The sequence below is a fragment of the Scaptodrosophila lebanonensis genome, unplaced genomic scaffold (genome assembly GCF_003285725.1).
Source record: "Scaptodrosophila lebanonensis strain 11010-0011.00,11010-0021.00 unplaced genomic scaffold, SlebRS2 tig00000053-arrow-pilon, whole genome shotgun sequence".
Classification (NCBI taxonomy): domain Eukaryota; kingdom Metazoa; phylum Arthropoda; class Insecta; order Diptera; family Drosophilidae; genus Scaptodrosophila; species Scaptodrosophila lebanonensis.
The window spans coordinates 4762918-4785319 of NW_022060548.1; positions in this window are offsets into that span (position 1 = coordinate 4762918).

The window sequence follows — 22402 nt, forward strand, 5'->3', positions numbered from 1 at the left end:
GCATTGCAAAAGTAACAAAAATACCAAAAACCATTACAACAAGCATGACAAAATTAAATAATGCAAGAGCACTTTTAGGTTAATTAAACTTGAATAGCAACAAACTGGCGACTAAGCCAAAATAAAGCGCCGACAGGATATGCAGCAAGAAAGGGGCGGACATTGAGAGTGGAAATGGTAATGGCAGTGTCTAGTGCGATGCAACTTTGAAAGAAGCCGAACAAGTCCTACTATAAATGCTGTGCGCTCATTGATATCATTGTTGTAGTCACTGCAAATCCATGTAATTATACACTACAAAATAGGTATATTTTGCTAAGAGTTGGCGTTTGTGGTGCATTGATGCTGGTGGCAGAGATTTGTGAAAACAACACATGCATCGAATTCGCAATTCGCTGCAGTTTCTGATAAGAGGTAATGAAGATGATTTCAAATAAAAATATATATTAATAGGAAATGTAATACAAATAAATTGCATAAATTTTTGTTAGTTGGAAACGAATAGTAAAAATGTTTGAAAGAGTATTAGGACTGCAGTGATACGTTGGTTTCTATTTAAGCCACAAATGGGTGCGTGACCGGTCGTTGAATGCAAGCAAAGTAGGCTGAAAGTAGGCTGAAGAATAAATATTTAGAAGATAATGAATTATACAAGATTTAGCTTTAAATAATGAAGATACTTTTAAAGCAAAAATAATATTACTAAGAACTGGAAAATTATGAGGAAAGTGTAGCTTTTATTTAAATAAAAATTTTATTTAAATAAATTGTATTTTTTTAACAATAAAGGTCAGCAGGGGAAGACCTTTCCTGATGAATGTTCACAAGAACTTAATATTAAAAAAGTTTTTCCTTGTAATGATGAGATAGTATTTAAGGGTACAGTTTGTAAATTCACTTCGCGGGCAATATACATTATATTATTATTATTATCCTTAAAAGCAACTAGAAGAAAATAAATAAATAAACTAAGCATTTCCTGTAGCTTCGTGCTTTTTACAATTCCGCATCTCTTCGGTCTTATCTCGTGCTTGGCGTGATCTATTATCTTATCACGCACCCATCTTTGGTAGCTGCTTCTGGTATCTGTTTGTATGTCTGTGTGTGTGTCGCAATGCACTTTGTACATATTTGCGTGCGCCCCTTTGTATTTTTGCTACCGCTACATGTTTGTCTGCGCTTTGTTGCATGCATCCCAAAAACTTCGTTGCAGGGACAATATGAAACGGACATGGCAATGACAATGCTCTTGTTGTTCTTGTTTTCGTTGTTGTTAAAGTGTGTAAAAGTACACAAAAGTGTTGCCAACTTTGCAACAGACACACAGCCCAGAGTTACAAGCCGTCCTTGAGTGTGTGTGTGTGTGTATGTTTTCCTTTCACCAACTGCCTTTCCATATTCCTTTTGCTTATTATAATTGCCTTCGTTTGGCATTTCTGTCTTTGTTGCCCTCTGCATCGTTAAGGTTGCCTGCTTCCTTTCAGGCACATTGTTTCTGTTGTGGTGTAGACTCTCGAGCTTTTTTGGCCATTTAGCGATGTGGCTCAGCCATAAATGTAAATAAACAGCACCACTGATGTTGTTTCAACATTTCTGGTTAGCCGACTTGCTGCTTTTATAGCTACCTTTACATTTATTTCCATCAAATTATACCCCTTTTTGGCAATCTTACAGTTGGCGACGTTCTCGTGTTTTGTCAGTAATTGTAAATAATTAGCATGCTACTATATATTCTATTAATATATATGCCCACTTGTTCACATCAGATTTGATTTAAAAACGAATATTTCAAAATGTACTATAGTTGGAACATTCTTGAAGAAATAAATAATAATTAGGAAGTATTTGCCGCACAGATTTGTACAAAATCTATCTCCTATCTATTAATTAACAATTTCAAAAGTGATTAGAAACCAATTTGCTGTATTGTGATAGCCTTCCTAGGAATAAATCCTAAGCTGTGCAGCTGCAATTCAAATTATTTCGCTGCAATGTTGGGGTAATTGTAAATATTCTTGTGGCAATGCGCCATGCTTGTTGCTGCCTTGGCTGCATGCCCCTACGACCATTTCCTTAGACCGTCTTTATGCTGCCATTTGTAGCGCAAACACAATTGCTAATTGCTTTAAATGTATTTTAGCCGGAAGTGGCTTTGCTTAAGCTCTCGGCATATGCACAAACAGACATACACAATAGGATGAAATATGTATATACATATGTGAATGCTTAGAAAGACATAGCGCTTTTGAGGAGACTACTGTCTGTAGTGCTAACTGCAGAGCTACTTGTTTGCTTCTCATATTATGTACTGCATATTGGCCAGCATTATCTGGTCCTTTGTTTTATTTTATTTTATTCTCTTGGTATTTGCTTGTGCTTATTTATTGAAAGCTGTTTAGTTGCCCTTAGCCACATTGCGTATACGTAATGTTTATTTTTCAAAGACTATTTCACAAAAGACTTAGCTCTTTTAGTCCATTACATCTTTTGTTATGGGCAATATATAGTTTCTACCTTTATGCACAATATCGGCGTCTTGTTAACGCTCTTGTCTGATGAGCACAAGTTTATGACTCCATCTTTTTTCTGTTGTTCAATTCAGTTTGTAATCATTGAATGGGTGCTTTTTATTTGGATTTGAGAGCATTACTTGCATGTTATTCTTCTTAATATTGATGAGCAAATCATCAATGCCTCATCCAAGAAAACACAAAAAAATATGAGTTGTTGAAATATCTTGCTATTTCTTGAGTGCTCCTAAATTAACGATTAACAAATTGTTAAAAAAAATTGATTGAGTTGTTATTTAAAAAGAAAGTGAAACGTAGTAAGCATGTTTATAGGTTCGTGCAAAAAATATAACAGGGAGAAGGAAGCTTCGGATTTCGAAATTATCATTGTCAGTTTTTTTCATATTGAATAAGTATTTTGAATTGTGTTTCTTTAAAGTTATCGTAATGAATAAATCCGAACAAAACTTTTCATTCATGACCTATATGGTGTGAACATAAATATTAATTTAATTAAAGTTTGAATTCCTTCTATTTAAATTTTTTTTTCTTTATACTGTTTATGTTAAATTAAGTTTCATTCATTTAAAATGATAAGTGAAGTCTCATCAACTTATTGTTCTTTGCATTACTTTTTAGTATTGCGGGGAATTGAATATTGAGGAAAAGTCTTTAAGTGTTGAAAATCCATATTTTGTTTATGAATCTCTTGTATAAGCAAAAATGAGCCTTTATTTTATACAATATTAAAGCACGTGTGTGTTTATTGCTCAGAGCTCTTATGAAGATGCTAAAAGCGTTTTTCAAGAGTGTGAAAAATCATTTATACATTTTGAAAATCTTTTGGTAATCGAAAGCAGTCTGCAAAGGTGCCGCTCCTTTATTTTATGCACTTTGTCGACCGTGTGTGCGTGTGTGAAGATAATAAAGATGACAGCCCTGGCTGTTTTGAAATGCATTAAGACACACACACCCTCGCCCTTACGCACACATACACATACACTAACATTTATTTGACTAATAAAATTGATTGCGTCTTAAGACGTTGTGCCAAGTATTGAGAGAAAGGAGCGAACACTTTTAAAGTATGACTTAGGCCAAGCTGCAGCTTCCCTGCTTGCTTATGCGTTGACATTTTTATGGGAATTTTATGGCTAAAACGCATATGCGAAAAGCCAAAGCTGGTGGCTGAAAGTTGAAGCTCTGGCAGTGGCGCCACAAAAGACAAAGCTAAGCTGTTTTCTGATACTTTCCAAATCGATAAAAATGCAAATTAAACAGCGCAAATGTGTTTTGGCTTCTCTTTTTTTTTTTTTGTATTTTTTCAGCGAAACAAACGCACATATGTGTGGATATACATTATATAGATGTGTGTATATATATACTCGTACATATGTGTATGGGTAAGTATGCATCGTTAGTTTCAAGTCTTGGGCTCGTTAAAACAAAAGCTAAGCAAAATTCAAAATACCGGAAAATGGCTTTTGTTTTTAATGCAGCAGAGCGGGAATAGGGATGAGCAGAGATTTGTCGGCTAGTGGTTAGGGGGAATTGGGGGGAGACGCAGGAGGATAAAGTATCCGCCCTCTATACATGAATATGAGATATATTCAGAAATGTCAAACGGAAACAAGTTTTTAAGTCAAGTGCATGATGAAGCACATGTCAGTTCCAATGCAAACGCCACAGACTTCGGCGACAGCTGTAGTCGAGGGATAGTAACGAGGAAGGGAAGAATAGCGAAGCACAGTGGTGCAAACTACTTGAACAAATTATGTGAGAGTATTATAAAATCTAATCTTTTTGCTTGCCATTAAAAAAGGTTATACACTTTAATCAAATTCCTAAAGAGATCCGTACCTGAACTTATAACATAATATTCTTCACCATCTAGCCTCGCTTACGGACTTCTTACACATTGTTGTGGCTAAATATAATGATTAGTAGTCTAATCGAACTATAAAGTTTTTATTGCTTTGTGCTATTTATGCTTTGCTATTCTAAGCAAACAATAAATAAAGAAAACAATAATAATGCAAATTATTAATTGATTCTTTTGTGCCACTGTGCCAATGCTGGCCGACTGGGCGCAGTGGAGCAACAAATGAAAATTGCAAAAATGATCGGAAATGACCAATTTGAAATAAAAATGTAGCCGACGCCAACAGATGTGGGCGTGTCTGCTCGTCGCATGTTAAATGCATTTGAAGATGAGGTGCAGCGGGCGGCAGGATGACGGCACGTACCGACATGTATGGCTGTTACTGGGCTGCTCACTGTCTGTGCGAGCGGAAGTTAAACGCTTGACGTGCACACACAAGCACACACATACACACACATATGTACATATGTACATGCACTCAAACAGGCAGCCAGCGGCATGACAGCCACGGGCATTTCGGCTCGTTGCCACAGGATGCGCACCAAATTTCATACGGGAAAACTTCAGTCCTGAGACAGACATTGTTAGTGTGTATGTATGCATGTGTGTGTGTGTGTTCCTGTGTGTGTTCCTGTGTGTGTGGGCATGCAAAAGTCAAGTGCAGGAATTGGCCAATCAACGTTGCGGCGCTCACAATATAAAACCAGAAGAAGCTCCAGAGTGCATGCCACAGATCGTATCTTTGACCCATTTGGGCTGACATGACAAATTTTTCATAGCAAATGGCAAGTGACTGTCATGATGGACAAATTAATATCATGAATGCTATAATTGAGCAAGAAACGTTATGGACTTTTTTCCAGCGGTACCTAGAAAATTGAATGGCTAAGAAATAAGAAACAAAGCCTTTTGCTATTAAAGGTAAATTATATACGATTTAAAAGTCAAATAAAAAGTCTAATCGATTAACAAAATTTATGTGAAAATACAAATGTATATTCACGGATTAAAGACTTAAATATTACGTAACGTAGTATACCCCAATTATTGATTTATGATGGCAAACCAAAAAACGAAGTTGTCATACTTCATTTCTATCAGCTGGTGTGATTTATTTTCTAATCGCTGAGATATAATTGTCAGCTGAATGTCTACTCTACTGTGCCCTTTCGGGTGTACTGATATAAATATAACTTAAAACTGTAAATATACTTTTTAGTTTCCTCAGTTACCAGATGTTTACTCTTTAAAGTGTGGATTCTAAGGAAACTGTTAAGACACAAATTCATCCACCGCTATTGTAAGGCTGAGCTCATAACTCATGTCTGTCATCTTATGCATGGATTTAGGAACAACAATGCACGCACATACACACATAATACGTATGCGCATTGAGTTTTCAATAAATCAAGAAAATATATATTTTCAACAGCGGCAACAAGGAAGAACACACACAACCCTTTTCAACTCAACACGCACTCGTTGTACGAGGAAATGAAAAAATAACAAGGGCTACAAGCAAGCAAACAAATGCATAAGTCTATATATAGTACGTATGTATAGATTTGTGTGTATAAGTATAAGGCACAAAATGGTAGCAAGTAATTCATCAAAATATGTTTAATATGTGCTGGCAACAAATGAAAATGTTGCAAAAGAATTGAATGCGTTTGTGAAGCCCAGCAAACATTTCTAAGATCATTTTTTACAGACGTAGCTCAGGAGTTTTAAAATTATGTTGATATGTTGGTATGTCCTATTTAAAAAAATTAAAGGAAATGTAGCAAATGATTGCCTTTTCGAGTTCCAATTTTGCAACCCAATCAAACAATTCCTAAGAAAAATTTAATATATTAATAAAAGCAATCTCTTTTGTTTTCGTTCATAAAGTACTCGAACACATGCCAAGTCTGAAATTTCTAGTGCTTAAAATGTTTGCAGGGTTGCCGGAAGCCAGGGAATCTTGGGGAAACAATATCCAGCGGTTTTGTTTATGCGTCTGTCACAGCCACATTTGTAGCCACATTCGCAATAATCATTTGACACTTTGCACAAAACTGTTATTGTATCCTGCCACCATATGCAAATGCGTTAGTTGGCCTCAGAGATTTAAATATTTTACTACCAAGCATTTACTTGTTGTCTTTGGTCTGTGAGCCTCCATTTACTTTTCCATTTGCGTTTACTTCCGCTAGTTGCACTCATTTCCTTAAAGCACCTTCAACAGAATTTGGGTGTTTTATAAACATACACATACATATATGTATGTGCATTTATTTTTGCTGTTGGCTTGAAACGTTAAAGGTATGCTCCGTGCTTTCATTTTCCCAGCTTGGTCAGCATTTCACGTTTAGTTCAGCTGACGAAGGCCAAGCTAAAAATTAATGTTGCTTTTCTCCTTTTCGCGGAAAATTGTGTCAACAACTCGCAATTAGCAATTTACACTGTTTCCCTTGCTTCGCGCTCTTTCGACGTATTTAAATAATCCAAAGTAAGCAAAAAAAAGGCGCCTAATTTGCCAACATGCTGCTACATTACTCATACGCCCCGTGTGCACTAAAAACTTTAGCGCACACACACACGCACATATTCAGTTTTAGTTTGCTGCCATTTTACATGCATTGTTTTTATTAAGTTTTTAATTAATGTATGAGCAGTTTAAACTTGCAAAAGTGCTGTCATGATAAACTAAAACAATATTTCTCTCTTGGGGTCGAGTTTCGGGCAATCCCCGAGCATATATTCGTACACACATGTCGACAGCTCGCCATGCCTGCGACCAAATAGCCGTCAGCATGCTGCCCAAACAAATGAAGCTACATCTGCATAATTGGGAGCGAGGAGGAGGGAAGGGTGTATGTGGGAATGTGTGCTTGGGTGTGCCATTAAAATATTTCCGTCTCATTATTCACTTTGGCTGCAATATGTTGAAAGCTCTTGGACCAATGCGAGAGGCAAGTTCAACAAACTTTCTTTCACTACTCTCTCGTATCCAGACAATGACAGCTAGTTTGAAATTTAGGTACCAAATGGCTTGTATATCGTCATAGTTGGAACTATAGCATATATATCTCGTCAAGTGAATTGAAACGAGTCTACAGATTGGTTAATTTAAATGTCTTATACACTAATTAAAACTGTGAACTTAGAGAGGGCTATGCCAGGGTTCGATATTTTTGCTTATATTTAAGGTATACAATTTATAGAGTTCGGCTTAAAAAATATCTACCTTATACTAAATTATAAGTACATGGTAAGAGCTCTTTTAACGTTAGGTTTAAAAGTTTTAGCTGAAATATTATAGACGGTTATGTCGACGTTTAGTTTGATACATATTTAAATTGTCAACAACTCTCAAGTTTTGTTTATGCTTAAGTTTTAATAGACGCATGGGAAAAAGAATAATTTTGTATTAAAATATAATTTATTAAACTAGAAATGCTTGCACCATGAAGCTCTTACATCATAGTGGCTTGCAGCTAAAGATAAATATTCTGCGGATAAACTAGATTACATAAATTAAATATGAACTAAAGCATTCGAATGAATACAAAGGTTCTGTGCAGTTATTTTCACGAGCACCGGCAAATCGAGTTAGTTCAAAAAAGAAAATCCCCACGTTGGTCTATAATATTATATATTAATAATATATATTAATTGTATAACCCCTTAAAAAGTGTATTTTTGACTATTTTTAAAATATAACATGTTATATATTCCTTATGTGGATTATTTTTGTGTTAGTAAAAATGTTTGAATATATTTTCGATATATTCTAGAAAGTTATTTATTTCAACGTCTGCGGCTCTCAGAAAAATGCATTTGTAGTCCGTGCCTGAACTTTAAATTGAATACAGCTGGGCTTACGTTTGCCTGTTGGTCAATTTTGTTGTAGGAGAATAAGTAATCCTTTACTCACCGAATACCCCAAACGCAGACTTACCTCACTCGCAAAAATTTGAAATGCCATTTAATTTATCAAGAGAGGCAGCAACTCACACGGATGGCCACAACTTTCGACAATTAAAGTTTAAGTGTTGCTCAAACTTAGCTCTCGAGCTAAAGCTGCAACGACTACGACAACGTCATCATGGAGCCCAGCATGCATAAATTGCATTTTGATATTATGTAGTTGGTGTATTTGTTTTAGGCACTGCTGTCAAGTTGTGAAGTATTTTTGCTACGAAATGTAATTAAAAAGTTCGCCTGGTGCCTTGTAAAAATAATTAAATCGATTATAAGCGGGCAGAGCAAGCATCAAATTGCTGCCTGACTGACTGACTTCTTGCAACGCTCAATGAAATTAAAAAGGATTTTTTTTTGCAACGCCAAATGCAGTCGGTCCCCAAGTTGTTGCATAAAGAATGAACACACACACACACACACATATATATACAAACAAATGGAACAGAGTTGCACAAAAGCTGTCAATAAAAGCATTTTTATGCATTAATTTCTGTGCATTTTTCTTCTTCATTGTCGTCCTTGTTGTCGTTGCTGTCAATATAGAATAAAATTAAAAAAGGCAAGAAATTGGCTTGCTCATTTCTGTGCTCGTTTGCTTCAACTTTTCAAATTCGAGCTCAGTAAACGTCATTAAATATTTAAATGCTGTGAGTGACGAAAAAGTGCGAATTAAATTAGCAAAAGGATTTTCCTGATGACAGACGCCGGGTAATTAGCTTAATTGCAGTGGAAATTTGCAGAGCATTATTTTTTTCTATTAATGTGCCAAAAAATAATTGAAAACCCATTCAAAGGAACAGGAAAAACAGTACTTGTAAGAAACAATTTGTTGGCTGCTCTTTTTCTACGGTTGCTTTGAATTTATATTCATCTCTAGGAAAAGCAGCTTTAAAAGGATCAGACCCTTGTAGTATTGTAGACAAATATTCAAAGGCGGCGCGTAAATTGGAGTCCAGTGTAGGTGTAGTTTGCTTTTCAATAATTTTTCGAATAATTTTGCAAAACAGCTGCTTGCTAGACATGTGGGATGAATAAGGGACGTCTTAATCGAATGATTTGCAAATTATACTCTCAACAGCGGTGTTTCGACAGTTCCTAGGAAATCATAAATTTCGAATTAAATTAAAATAAATTCTCACAAACGCCACCTACTCAATGGAAAACTTCTATTCGCCATTCAGCCAGCTATGTCTTTTAATTGTTATGTAAACACACTATATAGCAAAAGGTTATAGAAAAAATATATAATTAATAAATTGAATTGAATTCAGTTATCTTAATATGATTTTTTTTTTCAAGAATGAACTTTGTTTTGATATAGCTTGGCTTTCATTTAGAGCTTATCATATTTATAACCATTTTAAATCCTCGTTTTTTGGATGACTATTATTATATAACAGTACAGGTTGATTAAAAAAATTAAAATTCTTACACCCACACACACTTCGCACAATGTCATTGTTAATTAATGCTTGGGTAATAATGAAACAGACCTGCTGGTATTGATTTAAAGTTAATCATGTATTTAAATGAACATAAAATATTATTAATAAGGGGCTGGTATATGCAGTTTTAATATTTACACACAAAAAACTGTCAATGAAATGATTAAAATGTCAATGTGATGTGAACGATTCCCATACTGGAATGGTTTGAGTTTAAGGATTAATGCAATTTTCATAATTATATCGCAGAGCTCCATAATCTCATAAATTGCACATTGCCTTTTTTTAGTTCTCGCTTTCTTTTACGTTTATTACATACAGCTGATTTATTGTATTAATTGGCAATGCACAATATATTTATAGCAGGGTAGGTAATAATATGTGCATATAGATTATATTCAATGCGCAAAACATTTGCGTAATCCTTAATATGATATGATACAGTAGAAGTGAATATATTATACAAGTATGTGTAAATTGTTGAGCAAAAAAGAAAGAGCACTCGAAATTATGGATTTTTTACTTCTTGACTGTTCGTAATGTCTATTTTCTCTTTTTACATACTTGATGACGTCTTAAATAACATATAAGAGGGAGAGAAAGAGAAGAAAGGCGATCGGAGGTAGGAGGAAGATATCGTAAGCGAGGCAGTTTTTAACGAGCATTAAACCGTTTTTTTAAAAACTAGGTCCATGTATGTGCACAAAAGTTCTTAATGGACTAGTATGAATAAATCTAATATATACAAATCTCGTGTATAAATTCCCATCCCATTTGACTTCATAATTTTTCTTTCCCATACCCATAACCAACTAGGTCTTGTAGATACATTTTTCATAACATACTGATCACAAACTGGCTATTAAATAAATATTCTGATTCAATGTCCTATTTAAATGCAAGTTGTTCATTAAATTTCAAATAATTGCTTTGCTTTGCACACTCAAATAGCATTAAGTACATGTGTATTGATTTTGCATTATGCTTTTGAAGGACACACTTATCTAACAAGAGGCAACAAATTGTTTATGTTATGGTTTTAATGTTGAGTTGAGTTGTGTTGAAGTGACACCTTGACGCCTTGCCTGATATTTCAACATCAATTTAAAAACAATTTTAATGTTTGTGATGCATTTGTGTCAACATTTTGAGTTTGCCCGTCCATGTGTGCCTTTATATACATATATGTGTGTGGGCCTCCAGATGTGTTTTGTATATGTGGGTGAGTGTAGGCTGTTTGTTGTGGTTGGCATGTTGAAAAGCCGGAAAATGGAAATTGTGGCTTTAGTCGTGTGGTGTCTGGCATTGGCCAGAGTTTATGTTCACTCACTGCCCTCAACTCACTTCGTACTCTGCTCGCACACGTATACACTGCTATAGATTTAACCCATCCGTACGAAATGTGAGCAAATTTTACCGCTTTTCGTTCACACTAATCCAAAACAAACACCTGGGCCATAAACTTTAAATCCGTTGGAAAGAAAAGTACGGAACAAAAAAAAATGAGAGCAGGTATTACACACAAAGTTTTGCAGCAGGCAGCGAACAAAACTGAGCAACAACCGAAATAAAATCATTCAAGTGTAAGTTAAGTCCTTTTATAACATGTGCGTGTGTGTGTGCGTTTGCATGTGTACGTGTGTGAGAATTTGTGGGAGTGTTTGCGCTTGTATGAGTTCTGGGCGCATTTGCCAAAAATAAAACTTTTCGATTTGTTAGGGTATTTAAAATATACTTTTCTGTTGTTACTTGTTTCTTCTTGTTTCTTCTTATTGTTGTTGTTGATTGTTTAACAGAAAATGGAGAAACCCGCAATTATGCATACCTATATGTATATTTGTCATTAAAAATCTGTATGTAAAAAGAAAGATTAAAACCATAAATCTCTTGCCAAACATACAACTATAATAGTTGCAACTGTCTACTGTCATCTACAAATAAATTTACAAAATTGCGATAATACATCAGTAAAGCAATAATCAATATACAATAAAAGTCAAATATATAGCCTACATAAAGACACATATGATCGAATAAATAATTAATATCAGATTGTGAACAATTTATTATTTATTAGTTTTTTAATATTAATTGGTGCATACTCTCTCAAGGTCAAAGCTCAAGAAAAATAATATAAAAATAAAAAGTATTTTTCATTTATTTGTTTTGGCGGATGGATTGATTTTTTGTGGCACTATGCGTTGTATTGTAATGTCTTTAAAACATATTACAATTTTATAATAAAATGCAATGCAACTATCAGTTGTTATATTTGGATTAAAAGGATTTTTTATTCATTCATTCAACTACAGAATGAAACGAATCCAACGAATCGCCCAATGAAGTTAAGCTAAGCACTGTTCAGTATGTATATCCATATGAAATATGTGATTGCTAGCCTAAAAACAGAAATTTATTTATTATATATTAACTCTAGAAGCAGTTCAGAATGTGAAATAAGGCCACTGGTTGCTATTCGCAATTTACAAGTATACTTGTATGAAAAGAATTGTTGTTATTAAGTATCAATTATTCCGCAATGGAAGACATCCACGATTTTTTAATTAATGCATTTAAGATATATTGATTTAATTAATTTGCAATTATAATATGCCGTTGCCTTTGAGATATTCATCAATCATTAAAGTCCGTCCACAATTATCTGCTTTATTGGCAGTCAAACACACACAATGGCCGGCCTGGTCATATTTATGTTGTTTTCGTCAAGCACAATCGTCATTATTATCAGCGACAGCATTATTACACTTAATTTATTTAAGCCAGGCGCATTGTTCGACACTAGAGCCACAACTCAGCCACAATAGCACACAAATAATCGTATACATGTACTTATACTTATATGAATGTGTGTATGTTTATATAGAGAGACAGAAGCAAGCGCTCTTAACGCATGTCCTTAGCTATTCTGCGCAAATAAGTGTTACACCATCTACAACAACAAGAACAACAGCCACAACAACAACAAACAGCGATGGGAATAACAACAATTTTAATGTCATTTGACACACGCGTTGGCAACTCACTTTCAAAATCAAAGTACTGTGGAAAAAAGGCATTAAACTCTACACAAAAAATTAGTTCCTAGCCACGAAATAAATTCAAACCATATATTATAGACATCATATATTAAATTAAACATTAATTAGTTATATTGTGGATATTCTTGCAACGTATATTACATTTAAAGTATGAAGATTCGAACCCCTTTATGTTTAAAAGCTAACTAAGCAGTTAAAAATCTACAAAGTATATCTTGAACTGTTTGGATTTAAAAAAAAAATACTAAAGTGATATGTTTGAAATAATTTAACTAACAATATTTCGCTAACAAATCGTTAATGTACAGATTCTAGAGTTTAATAAATCATTACATCGAAACAACCATTAATGTTGGAATCGTAAATGATTAAAAGAGTTTTCCCTGTATTTGAATTGAAAGTAGTTCCATGCTGGTCCGATTTATGCGACTAGTGCCTTTTCTATATCACTCTACTTCTTACTTTTCTTCTTTCTCAGTGATCTTTTAATCGCTTCATCAATATTGCTTAATTCGAACTAATCCAACACACATGTATCCAAATAGATCTTTCAATATGCCGGATAGAGGAATGTATTTTTATACTATTATACTTTTATAAACTTATAAAATTTTTGTAGAACATTTTTCAGTGTTCGGCTCACATAAAACTAAATAAGTAAGTTCGTAAATAAATAAATATATAAATCAGAGTATGGCTTAGCCAGCAAAAATAACAATTGATATTAGACTATAAATGGAGTGACCAATTAGGTGATCTGGCAACTCCCTGAAGCTGGTTAAATTTTAGTGCTAAAATACTTAAAGTTTGATCAAAAAAAATATACCTTGGTGACCCAGTGTGCAGCGCATTTGAATGACATCGCGCTTTGTGTCTTCATCGTTGGACAGTCCGGGAAAGTCGGGAAAGGGGCTGTCTTGGTCACAGCTTAGCGCGACAAATTCAAAGCTTTCGAGCGCGTTCCTGTCCTGCCAAGGAGCACACTCCTGTCCCGCCAAGTAACGCGCATTTCGCGCACATTTAGCTGGTTATTGTTTTAACATTTGCCCGCTCCCCAGGACTCTCCGCAGTACTTCGCTGTCTCCAATGCTTTTATCTTATCATTATTAACGTTCATTTTATTGTCGTGCTGCTCAGCTCAGTCATGTCGGTTAGTGTGTGTGTGTGTGTGTGTATTTCTGTGTCCTTGTATATTTAAACAGTGCTTTTTATTATGTCATTATTGTCATTTACTTGCTTTGACGCTCTAAGGGCACCCTAGTCCTGCCCGATGAGCATTTTGATCGCTTCTCTCTCTGTGCATTATTTTGATTATTTGTGACTTGTCGTAAATGGCTGTTCTTAGCACATTATGTTCTATGGATATCCCAACATTCTCGTTGATTTCTTGATGGCAGATTTCATTTGCAGCTCCATTTGGCCCTTCGCAACATTTCTATTGAGGCTTTAACGACCATAGCTCTGTCTGTATCACTAACTTTGGCATTTTCCACAGTGATTTACGTTGTCAGATAATTTTAATGACGAATTTCATTTGCTTTGCTTTACTTTCTGTGTGTTCATTTACTTCTGTAGCTAATTATGAAACTACATTTTGTTTAGCTACGATCATAAAATTGTACTTATAAATCAAAAGGTTGCGTTTCAGAGGCTTTTAATAGCATAGGCAATACCTTACAGGAGAGAAACTACACAAATAGGCAGGTTTTATATATGGCAGCAATAACGAATCAATGGATTTTTGGAAATCATACCAACTTGAAAGGACTTAGCATAATTGACCATTGGGTTTAATATAAATAAATACTTATTCGATTTATATGCTAAGAAAGTCTCATTTTTAGATGATTCAGTAAGAATGCAATTTCATCTCTGGGTGCAATCTGCTGGTAAATACTGAAAAGTCGCTGAAAAACTAGCAATGTACTCGTAAATAATTCGCAGAGCACATAAATTGATTGCAATATCAATTACTGAACCTTTGACTTTTAATTAAAATGCGTGCCCATAAAATAAAACGAGGCGCCGTAATCGAACCTCTATCCCTCCGCCCCATACTCGCAGGGTGTTTGCTCATATTTGCATGAAAGTTGTTGCCATTACCAATTCATGCACGTAGTCTATATAAAAGTTGCTGGAAATGCATACATGTATGCAATAAAGCATGCATTTTTGGATAAAGTCGGCCCAAAGTGGTGGCAGTGAGAACGTTAAAAATTCGAATATATTTGGCACAGTGGTGATGAAAGAACAGCAGCATGACTCTAGCCCCTCCCTCCCAAAAAAAAAAAAAAAAAACACAACAAATGCAAACAAACAGGATAGCAGTCTGGGCTGAAAGCAACAGGAAAAAGTTAAAATGCAAGGCCTGAAAATTATAAATCAATTTAACGTTGCAGTCGCCGCACAAAAGTATAAAGCACGCCGCGATGCATAAGTAAATGGGAGCCCAAGTCAGAAACAGCAGCCGCAGAAGCAAGTTTGCCAAATATTGCCAGCACTACTGACTCGTTGATCCCTTGCATAAATTTGGCGTTCCGATAAGATTATCATCATGTGATTGAAAATTGCTTGTGGAAAACTATTAGATTTTCTCTTAGTCTTAATTAATATTCTTAAAGAGTGAAGTCCTCTACTTGGAAAAGTTTCAAAAAATCTGTTCCGGGCAAGAGCTTTGTGTTCACTGCCGATTTTTATATAAATTTAACAACCTTTAGCTGCAATTGTCATGGAGCTTACTTAACAGGGCTTTATCTAACAATAATGGCGGGAAAAGGCATTCAAATTTCAAAGAACACCAGTAGAAAAAAATTTCCTTTTATAACTTTGTAACTTTTACAACTTTATATAACTTTTACCACACAGTGGAAGTTACGTTTTCTATTTTCGAAAAATACAATAAAGCCCAACCTGTACATTAAAAGAGATTTATTGAGCTATGTTTTATGATTCGTTTAATTTAATGAAACTTTGTACTTAAACGGGCCGAGAAATATTTTTATATTTTTGTCAAAGCCTATGAATGATGTGCTCTAAAAACCTTGTGTGATTGCTAGCCAATAAAAAAAATGATTATGAAAATGATGTTTTTAGAAGAAAAATCGATATAAAAATATGATATTTAGGGGGGCATCCAATTTATTTATTTACGTATGCATTTATGTTGTATTGGAATTCTTCTTTGAAATGAATCTTTTCCATTTACTTTTGTATGACACTTATATGCGCTCCTTTTCTCTTGAGTGTAGGGCATAAAAATGAGTGTAACAAAAATTTCATGAATTGCCAACTCAAACGGAAACGCAATGACACCGGACGCCATTGACCGGCCCGGTTCTCCGTTGCAGGCGCTGCCATTATTGTTGTTGTTGCAGCTGCTGTTGTTGTTGCGGGGAAGCGCATGCGCGACGGGCATCATCAGCATCAGCATGAGCATCAGCATCCGGCTTGTCGCCACGGATGTACGCGCTTTAATCTGTAAACCGCAAAGGACGGCATCGGCGAGAGCCGCCCCACAATGTTGTTGATGCATTTTAAGTCAAGCAGTTTAACTATTTGTAATTGCCACGGCTCGAAGGACGATAGGACTTCAGGACTGTCTGACAGCGGCGACTGTTGCTGCTGCTGCTGCTGCTACTGTGGTTGCTGCGTGTTGCAAAAGTGCTTGTTACCGGATGTTGTGCAATAAAAATGCAAAGTATACACAAAAGTTGCTTGCCATTGCAAACTGATATGGTAAACAAAGGCGCATCATCGCAACGGTGGAGGAAAAGGCTGAGCTATGCGGAGTGGTGGGCGGGCTTGTCGGTTTCTGGGTGGTCAGGATGATGACGCTGGCATGCTGTGGTTGGCAAACGTTTGTTAACTACCCAAATGCGGTTCGTGGAATTTGCGTTCCGCAATTGTGAAAAGTTTGCGCCAAAAATGGCAAAGTAATTGCAGGCGCATAACTTATTTCAGAATCTTAAAAAGGATACGGATTTTATAGAGATGAAAAGCACTACAATTAAATGTTAAGTATCTTTTGTTTCTACAATGTTCAGTTGAATGAGAAAATAAATAAATCAATATTGCATACTTTGTTACTGCATGGCATTTATTTGATTTACTGGGAAAACTGCATCAGTATGAAATGAGTTTTCTTATTAAAAGGATACACCTAATTAGTAGATTTGAATTTTTTAAGACTTACCAACAATTCAATACTTTCGTTGTATATTTTAAATTAAATTAAATTATGCTTTTAAAATTAATCTTTAAAAATAAAACGATCTACAAATGGACAATATTTGACTTTAAGCTGGATTTTTATGATTTATATAAGAAATAATTGAGAGATTGAGTGTGAGTTTCTCAAAACAACATAAGTAGACTTATAAATACATTTTAGTTCTTTCGAACCTATAATGGCCCTTTTGGCAACGATGGGGAAAACACAGCTTACTAGATTAGTAATTGCGTTGGACACCTAGCATTCTAAGTTTAGTTATAAGAATAACGAACTTATGGGATAATATATCTATGGTATTTTATTTAAAATTTATGCACAGGTTGACCTATTTATTATATATTGCTTTAATTTATTTGGCTGACATATTCACTTACTGTTAAAAGCAGCTTCGGATTTAATCATCTATTGAATTATAATGACAATCATAGTGTGAACATCAAAGGCTCTTTGGAATATGGTGGTAAAGCGATTGCGAGTTAACTTTAATGACGTGTGCAAGAACAACATACATAGCTTTGTTCCGCCAAACCGATGAGCACAAACGCACACACCCACACAGACCGCTTTCTGAGAAACCACACACAGGACGTAATGCATGCCATGCCAAGTGAACCACTTTACAAGCATGCCGTTCACAGCCACCACATGCTTTCCCCTCTGCCCTGTTTGGCAATTCAGTAAAATGCAATGCTGCTTGGGGTTAACCGACATTCAATAAAAACACATACAAACACACAAGCACACACACATACACACACGCCAATACACATGCATGTAAATGCACATGTAATCACTAGAAGAAGAACAACAGCAAATGGAAGCGATACGTATAAAGAAACGCTGCATTCACATGGGATAATGTTGTAATTAATGGAAAGTTAAAATAATCAAAGTAACTGCAGGACGACTTTGGGGTCAGCAAACAGCAACCAGCAACGAGCACAAAGCTTAAGAACTTAACGATATGTGAAAATCACAAATTAAATTACTTATTTAAATGTGATTATGCGCATTATTTATGGGGCTGTGCGATAAACGCGGACGAAAAACGTGAGCTGCATTTTTTCTCGCTCTCTCTCACTCATTGCATTTAATATTACGTATACGCAGTGTGGGCGCCCTTATCGCTTGCACGTCGCAACTACAAGAGGGCGAAGTCTGGGTTGAAGGGACTTTGTGTCAAATGACGCTATGCTTGGCATAATGAGCAGCGTCACTCGCTGCTGCAATAACCCAAACATGGCTGAATGTGTGTGGCATTAGCGTATGGCTAGAGCGCACAATGGGCGAAATTTTATAAATTATTTGGATGAACGGCTTGGAGTGCAATTTATAAATAATGAGGGAATGAAATGTTGATTTTGGTTTAGATGGCATTGAAACGTAATGTTCTTTTGAATTTTTTCAAATTCTTACGTATTGAACATTAGAAGTAACTCATCTAGAAGAAGTTTTTGTGCCAAAAAAATTACGATTGACCAGATCCTTTAATATTCAAGGCATTTGTGTGCACTAAAATTTATAAAGCATAGAACATTCAGTAAGGAACAGACCATAAGCCCATGTGAAATGATTTTCAATGTTATTTGGAAATTCTGAATTACGGAATTTTGTTATTAAGCTAAAACATTTTATGTATATAAGAACTAATATATTTACTGACAAATAATAAATCAAAAATCAATTAGAAGAGAAGCTATTACAAATGAGGTTACCTGGTTATTCATATGCAGGCCATAGAAGCATTATGCAGCTTAACATAATTATATGAGGCTATAATATTTTTCAAACTAGTAAATTGAGATAATTTATATAATTTTATCCTACCAAACACAATTCAATTCTCCCAATGTACTTTGCTGATGGTGTTTTCTTTGTGTTTTATGTAAACATTAAATTTTATTCATTGAAGTTGGTTGAAATTATTTTAAATCATTTTTAAAAAGATATATAATGCTGCACTTTAATGAATACACTTAATAACAATAAATCATGGCTCTTTCATATTCTGAAATTAATACAATTTTTCGAAACTTCTTAATTTATGAAACGTAAGTCAATTTAATATGTGCGCTTAAAAATTTTCTTCATTCCCGGAAGTATTTTACTTTATTAAAAATGGAAAATAATGTCAAATTTGTTCGAAATCTGTAATGATTCAAAATCACACACTTAATTCTCTCTAAAAAACAAAAACAAATTTGAGTATTAATTGTGAATATGTACACCTGGAATATTTATAGTAAATAAGCTCCTTCGAACATTTAGCTAACAAAGATATTAATACTCTAGCCAATTATTTTAAATTTAAATTGCAGAGGTCTATTGATGGGTTATTTTTTCCACTGTGGAGCGTTAGTCAGTGTGGCATGGAAGTGCGTGGGTGGTGTGGCGATGAGTGGGCGAAGTTGGTGCAACATACACGACTGCACAGCAAGAAAATGTGAGGCACAATAGCGCGCATAGACGTCAAATAGCAAGAAGCACCTTGCACCTGAAATGCATTAAATAAACATCATTATCGCAAAGACTGTGAGTACACAGACATGCATGCATGCATGTAAGTGTATGTGTAGATAGCTGTATGGACATACCGGGCTGAAACAATGCAACACTGTGTGCAGACACGCAAGCTGACAAGCATATGTGGCAAACAAAAGGATTTTGCGGTTGGATTGCATGAACATAAGGTGGAAAGAGCAAGCGTAGCATTGGCGATGATTGAAATGGTTAGCTTAAGAATTTAGTTAGTAGCTGGCAGATGATAAGATGGTTTTATTTATTTATTACTGCCAATATTTTAATCCATTCTCGCATGTGTCTCGCGTACTAGGTCGAAGAAAATAGCTTATATTTGAGATTTTTAAGTTTATGTTAAGAATAAGTTAAATACGACCTTGGTATCCGAAAAAATTAAAGAATTAAATGGGTTTCAAGCACTTTTTGTAACAACGATTTAAACATCTGAGAACAATGATTTCAATCAAGAATTTAAATGAAGTTAATAAATTGCCATTTCATTAAAAGATTGGATAACTTAAAGAAAGCGTACATTTTATATATGTAGAATATAAATAAAAAGACCGGAGTTTGAAATAAGCCGTAATCCATACAAGTATATTTATTTCCCTAGACTTTCTGTCTGCATATCGATTAAAGACATATTGATTTTTCCTGCGCTGGCCCTATTTAAGTTTGAAAGCAAAATACCGCTCTCAGAAATCTCTTCACTGTCCCTTGCACACAAATTCCCATGAGAAGACATTCGTTGAGGTATGAGAAGTCAAATACTTCAACAAATGCCGGAGCAATGGAATTCATGAGCAAGGTTAATTGCTTACAGCTCAGACATAAGAACCAAATAGGCATTGGAGGGCTTTCATCTAGTGGCAATTATTTTGGCCATATTCGTTTCATATGGCACATTAGACGATGCATACACAAAAATGAATTGTGGTCTCATTTCTGGCATACATAGTGCGTTGCGAATGTTTGTCGATTCTCTTTTGCAATTTGGCACAATTCTTGGCACATTAAATTCCACAAAGAGCAAGGCTTTTAATGTTATTTGCATTTGCTAATTACCATAGAGCTGCCATGCAATATTTCGAGACACACACGCACACGCACACGCGCTCACAAATATACGACTATGCATTCGCACAGACAAACAAAGCCATGTGGCGGCACTTTATGCATTTGATAGCATTTTTGTGCATTTGTCTCTGCTGTGTTGCTGTTTTCTGAGCTCAGTTTTGGGCTGTGTCTGAATTTCAATTGCTCTTTTCGGGCAAAGTCAACAGCTGCTTTCAATTTGGATGCAATTAATCATTGTCTTGGTTCCGGGGAACAACAAAAATCACAATTAATGTGTGTACTCGAAGAAAGTTGCTTTTAAATGAGCAATTGAAGTTTCTCGAATAGGAATATTTATCCCTAGTATGCCAAGGCATTGCAAGAAGTACTCAAAGTAACAACATTAATTATTAATTAATTAGTTTGTAACAATTATTTAGATAGAGGATTTATGCTGTTAATATTTTTATCTGTTAAATACTTATTCAATATGTCCTTATTAGAATGTTTGAATTATTTTGGTAAAGTGCTTTACTTAGATTCTCCAAAAGATTTTGGTTATTATTGGAGATGACGGTTGTAAGCTAAAGGAAATGTTAATGTTTTCAAATTTGAAGATATGTTCATAAAAAGGTTTTTCATGCAAAGGGTTTTTTTCGTTGTTTGTTTGTTGAAATTGATTCTGTTAATTTTTGATTATTATTTTGATTATTTTGTGGAGTTTTAAAAGTTTTTATACGATAAGAAAGCTTACCAACTTATTTTTGTGAATATTGTTTATTTATTTATTTGTATAAGCAAGCAAGAGTATTTGCATATTTTTTTGAAAGGCATCACACTGTTTTACAAACATTTTTTTTTGTCATTTTCCTTATGAATTAAATTACATATATTTGTGTACAATTACAGAATGTGATGAAGTTTTCAAGAGAGTTTTTAAGAATGTACTTCGATTTCTGAAGCTAACATATGTGTGGCATATTCTCCATAGAATATTTATGTGCCTTCTTAATCGGTTGTTATTCACATTGCTGTAAACAGTGCGTATACGTGATATTAATTGATTGCTGCACAGCAGAGTTGCAAGCAACGCAAGCGTGCAGTTGAAAGTGCATAAATAAAAACTTCCACCATAATCGATTGCTTAATGCTGCCGCAGACCAGTATGGCACCTTCAGTCTGTGGCTGGTGTAACCACAAGCTGAAAATGGCACATATCGGTTATTGAAATTGTCTCGCAGGTGTCATTAACGTCACGTTAGTGGCAGAGGAAACTCAACTTCAGCCCCATAGCCAGCAAGTGCGTCCATTTTGTGGTGTGTGGAATGGACGTGAAGCTTGAACCTCGAGCTATAGACATTGCTTTGTCATTTTATGTAATTTATATCGATTTATGGTCATTAAGCAGCACATTGTCTTCCACTCTCCTCACCTTTTTTATTCCCACCCCACCTCTTTTCCCATTTTTTTTTCTTGGCGCATATACGAATATTTAATGAGTGCCCTTAATTTATGCGTACATGGCCGCATGTCGCGGCCATTTGTCAACATTTTGGGGTATGCTGTCGATTTGCGCATTTTATTTTTAATTAAGACGCCTGTCCTTGTTGAGGCGTCCTTGGCCTGTGCTTTAATTTTACATTTAAGGTTTGGCCATAATTTGCGCTCTTTTTGTGTGCGTCGCGCAAAACTTTTGTTTCAGTTTTATTTTTTTGGAGTCTCTTTTTCTCTGT